General features: G+C 29.4%; 1 long non-coding RNA gene across 1 annotated transcript; it reads right to left on the bottom strand.

The window, feature by feature from the left end:
- Positions 1–7839: 7839 nt before the first annotated feature.
- Positions 7840–8789, bottom strand: LOC126926766 (uncharacterized). The gene is made up of 2 exons (XR_007714846.1): positions 8374–8789; positions 7840–8214 (listed from the first exon to the last, which is right to left on the bottom strand). It is a non-coding gene; the product is annotated as an uncharacterized LOC126926766 (long non-coding RNA).
- Positions 8790–9372: the final 583 nt, after the last annotated feature.

The raw sequence follows: 9372 nt of genomic DNA, 5'->3' as shown, positions 1-9372 counted from the left end.
TATAACTAAATAGTTCATAACTTTATACACTATTACGTAATAGTATATAACGTTATACAGCATTTAGTGATCCAATATATCGTTATACACCATATAGTGATCCAATATAACATTATACGTTATAGCGTAATCGTACATAACGTTATAAGTTGTAACGTAATAGTATACGACGTTATACATCATACAGTGATGCAATATAACGTTATACGTTGTAACGTAATAATACATAACGCTATACGTTGTAACGTAATAGTATATAACGTTATGCGTCATATAGCGATCGAATATAACGTTATTCGATGTAACGTAATAGTATGTAACGTTATACATCATATAGTGATCCCATATAACATTATACGTTTTAGCTTAATAGTTCATAACATCATACGTTATTACGTAATAGTATATAACGTTGTGCACCATATAGTGATCCGATATAACGTTATACGTTATAACTTAATAGTACATAACGTTACTCGTTGTAACGTAATAATACATAACGTTATACGTTGTAACGTAATAGTATATAACGTTATTCGTCATATAGTGATCGAATATAACGTTATGCGTCATAACGTAATAGTACATAACGTTATACGTTGTAACGTAATAGTATGTAACGTTATACATCGTATAGTGATCCAATATAACGTTATACGTTATAACTTAATATTATAAAACGTTAAACGTTCTAACGTAATAATACATAACTATATACGTTGTAACGTAATAGTATATAACGTTATGCGTCATATAGTTATAAATCATATAGTAATCCAATATAACGTTATACGTTATAACGTAGTAGTACATAACGTTATACGTTGTAACGTAATAGTATATAACGTTATACATCATGCAGTGATCCAATCTAACGATATACGTTATAACGTAATAGTTCATAACGTTATGCGTTGTAACGTAATAGTATATAACGTTATACATCATATAGCGGTCCAATATAACGTAATACGTTTTAACGTAATAGCATATAACTTTATACATCATATAATGATTCAGTATAACGGTATACGTTTCAACGTAACAGTAAATAACGTTATACATCATATGGTGATTCAATATAACGTTATGCGTCATAACGTAATAGTACATAACGTTATACGTTGTAACGTAATAGTATACAACGTTATACATCATATAGTAATCCAATATAACGTTATTCGATGTAACGTAATAGTATGTAACGTTATGCATCATATAGTAATCCAATATTACGTTATACGTTATAACGTAATAGTACATAACGTTATACGTTGTAAGGTAATAGTATACAACGTTATACAACATATAATGATCCAATATAACGTTATACGTTGTAACGTAATAATACATAACGTTATACGTTGTAACGTAATAGTATATAAGGTTATGCGTCATATAGTGATCCAATATAACGTTACTCGATGTAACGTAATAGTATATCCGTTATACATCATATAGTGATCCAATATAACGTTATACGTTATAACTTAATAGTATATAACGTTATACGCTGTAACGTAATAGTACACAACGTTATACATCATATAGTGATCCAATATAACGTTATGCGTCATAACGTAATAGTACATAACGTTATACGTTGTAACGTAATAGTATACAACGTTATACATCATATAGTGATCCAATATAACGTTTATACATCATATAGTGATACAATATAACGTTATACGTTATAACGTAATAGTACATAACGTTATACGTTGTAACGTAATAGTATACAACGTTATACATCATATAATGATCCAATATAACGTTATACGATATAACGTAAGAGTACATAACGTTATACGTTGTAACGTAATAGTATATAACGTTATACATCATATAGTGATCCAATTTAACGTTATACGTTGTAACGTAATAGTGTGTAACGTTATACATCATATAGTGATCGAATATAACGTTATTCGCTATAACGTAATAGTATGTAACGTGATACATCATATAGTAATCCAATATAACGTTATACGTTATAACTAAATAGTTCATAACTTTATACACTATTACGTAATAGTATATAACGTTATACAGCATTTAGTGATCCAATATATCGTTATACACCATATAGTGATCCAATATAACGTTATACGTTATAGCGTAATAGTACATAACGTTGTAAGTTGTAACGTAATAGTATACGACGTTATACATCATACAGTGATGCAATATAACGTTATACGTTGTAACGTAATAGTATATAACGTTATGCGTCAAATAGTGATCCAATATAACGTTATTCGATGTAACGTAATAGTATGTAACGTTATACATCATATAGTGATCCCATATAACATTATACGTTTTAGCTTAATAGTTCATAACTTCATACGTTATTACATAATAGTATATAACGTTATGCACCATATAGTGATCCAATATAACGTTATACGTTATAACGTAATAGTTAATATCGTTATACGTTGTAACTTAATAGTATATAACGTTATACATCATATAGTGATCCAATTTAACTTTATACTTTGTAACGTAATAGTGCGTAACGTTATACATCATATAGTGATCCCATATAACATTATACGTTTTAGCTTAATAGTTCCTAACTTCATACGTTATTACATAATAGTATATAACGTTATGCACCATATAGTGATCCAATATAACGTTATACGTTATAACGTAATAGTTAATATCGTTATACGTTGTAACATAATAGTATATAACGTTATACATCATATAGTGATCCAATTTAACTTTATACGTTGTAACGTATTAGTGCGTAACGTTATACATCATATAGTGATCCAATATAACGTTATACGTTATAACGTAATAGTTAATATCGTTATACGTTGTAACTTAATAGTATATAACGTTATATATCATATAGTGATCCAATTTAACTTTATACGTTGTAACGTAATAGTGCGTAACGTTATACATCATATAGTGATCCCATATAACATTATACGTTTTAGCTTAGTAGTTCATAACTTCATACGTTATTACATAATAGTATATAACGTTATGCACCATATAGTGATCCAATATAACGTTATACGTTATAACGTAATAGATAATATCGTTATACGTTGTAACTTAATAGTATATAACGTTATACATCATATAGTGATCCAATTTAACTTTATACGTTGTAACGTATTAGTGCGTAACGTTATACATCATATAGTGATCCAATATAACGTTATACGTTATAACTTAATAGTACATAACGTTATTCGTTGTAACGTAATAATACATAACGTTATACGTTGTAACGTAATAGTATATAACGTTATTCGTCATATAGTGATCCAATATAACGTTATGCGTCATAACGTAATAGTACATAACGTTATACGTTGTAACGTAATAGTATGTAACGTTATACATCGTATAGTGATCCAATATAACGTTATACGTTATAACTTAATATTATATAACGTTATTCGTTGTAACGTATAATACATAACTCTATACGTTGTAACGTAATAGTATATAACGTTATGCGTCATATAGTTATAAATCATATAGTAATCCAATATAACGTTATACGTTATAACGTAGTAGTACATAACGTTATACGTTGTAACGTAATAGTATATAACGTTATACATCATGCAGTGATCCAATCTAACGATATACGTTATAACGTAATAGTACATGACGTTATGCGTTGTAACGTAATAGTATATAACGTTATACATCATATGGCGGTCCAATATAACGTAATACGTTTTAACGTAATAGCATATAACTTTATACACCATATAATGATTCAGTATAACGGTATACGTTTCAACGTAACAGTAAATAACGTTATACATCATATGGTGATTCAATATAACGTTATGCGTCATAACGTAATAGTACATAACGTTATACGTTGTAACGTAATAGTATACAACGTTATGCGTCATATAGTGATCCAATATAACGTTATTCGATGTAACGTAATAGTATATACGTTATACATCCTATAGTGATCCAATATAACGTTATACGTTATAACTTAATAGTATATAACGTTATACGCTGTAACGTAATAGTACACAACGTTATACATCATATAGTGATCCAATATAACGTTATGCATCATAACGTAATAGTACATAACGTTATACGTTGTAACGTAATAGTATACAACGTTATACATCATATAGTGATCCAATATAACGTTTATACACGATATAGTGATCCAATATAACGATATACGTTATAACGTAATAGTACATAACGTTATACGTTGTAACGTAATAGTATACAACGTTATACATCATATAATGATCCAATATAACGTTATACGATATAACGTAAGAGTACATAACGTTATACGTTGTAACGTAATAGTATATAACGTTATACATCATATAGTGATCCAATTTAACGTTATACGTTGTAACGTAATAGTGTGTAACGTTATACATCATATAGTGATCCAATATAACGTTATACGGTATAACTTAATAGTACATAATGTTATTCCTTGTAACGTAATAATACATAACGTTATACGTTGTAACGCAATAGTATACAACGTTATGCGTCATATAGTGATCCAATATAACGTTATTCGCTAAAACGTAATAGTATGTAACGTGATACATCATATAGTAATCCAATATAACGTTATACGTTATAACTAAATAGTTCATAACTTTATACACTATTACGCAATAGTATATAACGTTATACAGCATTTAGTGATCCAATATATCGTTATACACCATATAGTGCTCCAATATAACGTTATACGTTATAGCGTAATAGTACATAACGTTATAAGTTGTAACGTAATAGTATACGACGTTATACATCATACAGTGATGCAATATAACGTTATACGTTGTAACGTAATAATACATAACGCTATACGTTGTAACGTAATAGTATATATCGTTATGCGTCATATAGTGATCCAATATAACGTTATTCGATGTAACGTAATAGTATGTAACGTTATACATCATATAGTGATCCCATATAACATTATACGTTTTAGCTTAATAGTTCACAACTTCATACGTTATTACGTAATAGTATATAACGTTATGCACCATATAGTGATCCAATATAACGTTATACGTTATAACGTAAGAGTACATAACGTTATACGTTGTAACGTAATAGTATATCACGTTATATATCAAATAGTGATCCAATCTAACGATATACGTTATAACGTAATAGTACATAACGTTATACGTTGTAACGTAATAGTAGATAACGTTATACATCACATAGTGATCTAATTTAACGTTATACGCTATAACGCAATATTATATAACGTTACACTATATTATGTAACACTGCATAACGTTATGCGTTATTACGAAATTGTCCAAAACGTTATACAATGTAACGTAATAGTATATAACGTTATACATCATACAGTGATCCAATATAACGTTATACGTTATTACGTAATAGTATATAACGTTATGTACCATATAGTGATCCAATATAACGTTATACGTTATAACGTAATAGTTCATATCGTTATACGTTGTAACGTAATAGTACATAACGTTATACATCATATAGTGATCCAATTTAACTTTATACGTTGTAACGTAATAGTGCGTAACGTTATACATCATATAGTGATCCAATATAACGTTATGCGTCATAACGTAATAGTACGTAACGTTATACGTTGTAACGTAATAGTATGTAACGTTATACATCGTATAGTGATCCAATATAACGTTATACGTTATAACTTAATATTATATAACGTTATACGTTGTAACGTAATAATACATAACTCTATACGTTGTAACGTAATAGTATATAACGCTATGCGTCATATAGTTATAAATCATATAGTAATCCAATATAACGTTATACGTTATAACGTAGTAGTGCATAACGTTATAGGTTGTAACGTAATAGTATATAACGTTATACATCATGCAGTGATCCAATCTAACGATATACGTTATAACGCAATAGTACATAACGTTATGCGTTGTAACGTAATAGTATACAACGTTATACAACATATAATGATCCAATATAACGTTATACGTTGTAACGTAATAATACATAACGTTATACGTTGTAACGTAATAGTATATAACGTTATACAGCATTTAGTGATCCAATATATCGTTATACACCATATAGTGATCCAATATAACGTTATACGTTATAGCGTAATAGTACATAACGTTGTAAGTTGTAACGTAATAGTATACGACGTTATACATCATACAGTGATGCAATATAACGTTATACGTTGTAACGTAATAATACATAACGCTATACGTTGTAACCTAATAGTATATAACGTTATGCGTCATATGGTGATCCAATATAATGTTATTCGATGTAACGTAATAGTATGTAACGTTAAACATCATATAGTGATCCAATATAACGTTATACGTTATAACTTAATAGTTCATAGCGTTATACGTTGTAACGTAATAGTATATAACTTTATACATCATATCCATATGATGTATATAACGTTATACATCATACAGTGATCCAATATAACGTTATACGTTATAACGTAATAATATATAACGTTATACGTTCTAACGTAACAGTAAATATCGTTATACATCATATGGTGGTTCAATATAACGTTATGCGTCATAACGTAATACTACATAACGTTATTCGTTGTATCGTAATAATACATAACGTTATACGTTGTATCGTAATAGTATATAACGTTATACATCATATAGTGATCCAATATAACGATATACATTATAACGTAATAGTATATAACTTTATACATCATACAGTGATCCAATATAACGTTATACATTATAACTTAATAGTTCATAACTTTATATGTTATTACGTAATAGTATATAACGTTATACACCATATAGTGATACAATATAACGTTATACGTTATTACGTAATAATACATTACGTTATACGTTTTATCGTAACAGTAAGTAACGTTATACATCATATAGTGATCCAATATAATGTTATACGTTCTAACGTAATAGTACATAAAGTTATACGTTATTACGAAATAGTTCATAACGTTATATATATTACGTAATAGTGTATAACGTTATTCATCAAATGGTGAGCCAATATAACGTTATACGTTGTAATGTAATAGTACATAACGTTATACGTTGTAACGTAATAGTATACAACGTTACACATCATTTAGTGATCCAATATAACGTTATACGTTATAACGTAATTGTACATAACGTTATTCGTTGTAATGCGTCGCGTCCCGCGTTCCGCACGTGACGCCACGAACCACTAACTTATGAATAATTAAACACGACCAATAATAATAAATTAACTAATAACTAACCAATCAAAATAAAAAGAATTATACGACAGACAATCAAAATGAAATAAATTAATCAATAAGAAGAAACACTACAACCAATCAGCAATGACATATAAAATACAAATAAAATGAAATAATTAAATGAACCAATAAATAAAACAAGCCGCGATTCAAATGTTTGAGATTTCTCTGCGAAAACACATGTATATACACACACGTGTATGCATATCTGTGTGTGTGACCTACTTCGTGAATCTGAATAATTGGTAATCTAATAAAATAAACAAAAGAAATAAAATCTACTACACTACATCAGCATTCTAATAAAAGTGAAAATTGTATGCAAGATTGCCCTGCGGCACACACATATATAGATATACACATGCGTACGCGTATCTTTGGGAAAAACTCATAATATATATATATGTGTACGTTATTAAACCATTAAAACGCAAAGAAATAAATATAGAGATTTACATTTCTACGAACCTAGAGGATTATATATGAAATCCACATTATGGAATATTCAACAAATTAACGATCCGAGAAACAATGAGAATAACAATACGCGCACATATACATATGCATATATGTATTTTACATAATGGAAAATTACATTGTGAAATGTATATATATATATACACATATTATTATATCGAACAACTACTCATCTAATATACAAAACCACCTTGTAAAAATTACATTACTGAACATTCAACTAAACCAACTGAAGATTTAATATAATAATATATAATAATATAATGATATATATATATATATATATACATAGACATGTGAAATATCAGCGTTGTATATAACCGGAAACAATACAAACGTCACACGACTTCTTCAACAACTTCGACTCTTCGTTGCTGCCGACAACACCTCACACGATGACTGCGTCTTCTAGGGCCACCTACGGATTCTTTACAATTCTTCTTCTTCTTGCACTGAAATATCATATGCAGTGAATAAAATACGAAAGAAGCAGGATGAACTAAATAAAAGAAATCATAACAAGATACACACCGAGACAGTCCGCATGGGAACCTCTGACAAAGATACCTCCGTATCTATCATTAAACGCATAATAATCAAGATGCACAAACCTCATTTGGAAGTCGACACCGCTAACAGCGTGCCAATGCAAGGGAGGAAAACGAATGAAATTGTATTTCGTGAAGACGTTTCACCACATTCCATAGATCAGAAACTGGAGTTACACAACTAATAACCTAATAACAAGAAAGTAATATAAAATATACACGATTTAATATATAGCAAATATGGACATATAAATCTACAAGGAGCAAAATATATCTCATATTGTCAAATAAAACCAAATTGTCAAAAGATCATCAGGACACGACGCCAACGAAGGTGCCACTGTGCCTATTTGGATGGAAAACCGCCACTTCAGCATCATCCCTCGCACATATTCACACACGCACGTCGATCACGTCATCTCGTACCATTCACATATCTTCTTCCTCTTGCGCTAAAACAAATTCACAAGTTTAAGGAAACAAACAACATGCGAAACGAGACAGAATACTAAAAACACACTCACACAGTTCGCAGAGGCGCGGACGCTTTTGTGTCCATGACTCAACATAACCTGTAATCATCAAACTCCACGTTCTCTCATGGAAACTCTAAAAACCTGCAGCATTGCGATTCCCACCGGAACGAACTGTCACGTGACTGTCATCCCATTGGGGATGTCATTATAAAAAGCGTAGCGACACAATTCAAATCGGAGTAATCGTTATCAGTTGAATAAAAGAGTAAGAGAGTAATTGTTAGCGTTCGGGAGAATTTAGCGAAAAATAAAATAGAGAGAGTAATTTATAGCGTTTGGGAGAATTTAGCGAAAAATAAAGAAGAGTCAGATTAATTGTTAGCGTTAGCGTTAGCGATTAATTGTTAGTGGTTCAGTTAGAACAATCAGAGTAATTGTGAAAAGAGAGTAACTGCCATTAGTTGGTTCAGTTAGAATATAGTCAGAAAAATTGTTAGCGTTCGGGAGAATTTAACGAAATTAAAGAAGAGTAATTCAGTTAGAATAAAGAAATAGGATAGAGCAATTGTTATTAGTTGGTTCAGGA

This window comes from Bombus affinis, unplaced genomic scaffold (genome assembly GCF_024516045.1).
Source record: "Bombus affinis isolate iyBomAffi1 unplaced genomic scaffold, iyBomAffi1.2 Chromosome127, whole genome shotgun sequence".
Classification (NCBI taxonomy): Eukaryota; Metazoa; Arthropoda; class Insecta; order Hymenoptera; family Apidae; genus Bombus; species Bombus affinis.
The sequence above is the reverse complement of the archived record's forward strand: the minus strand, read 5'-3'. Positions and strand labels throughout refer to the sequence as shown.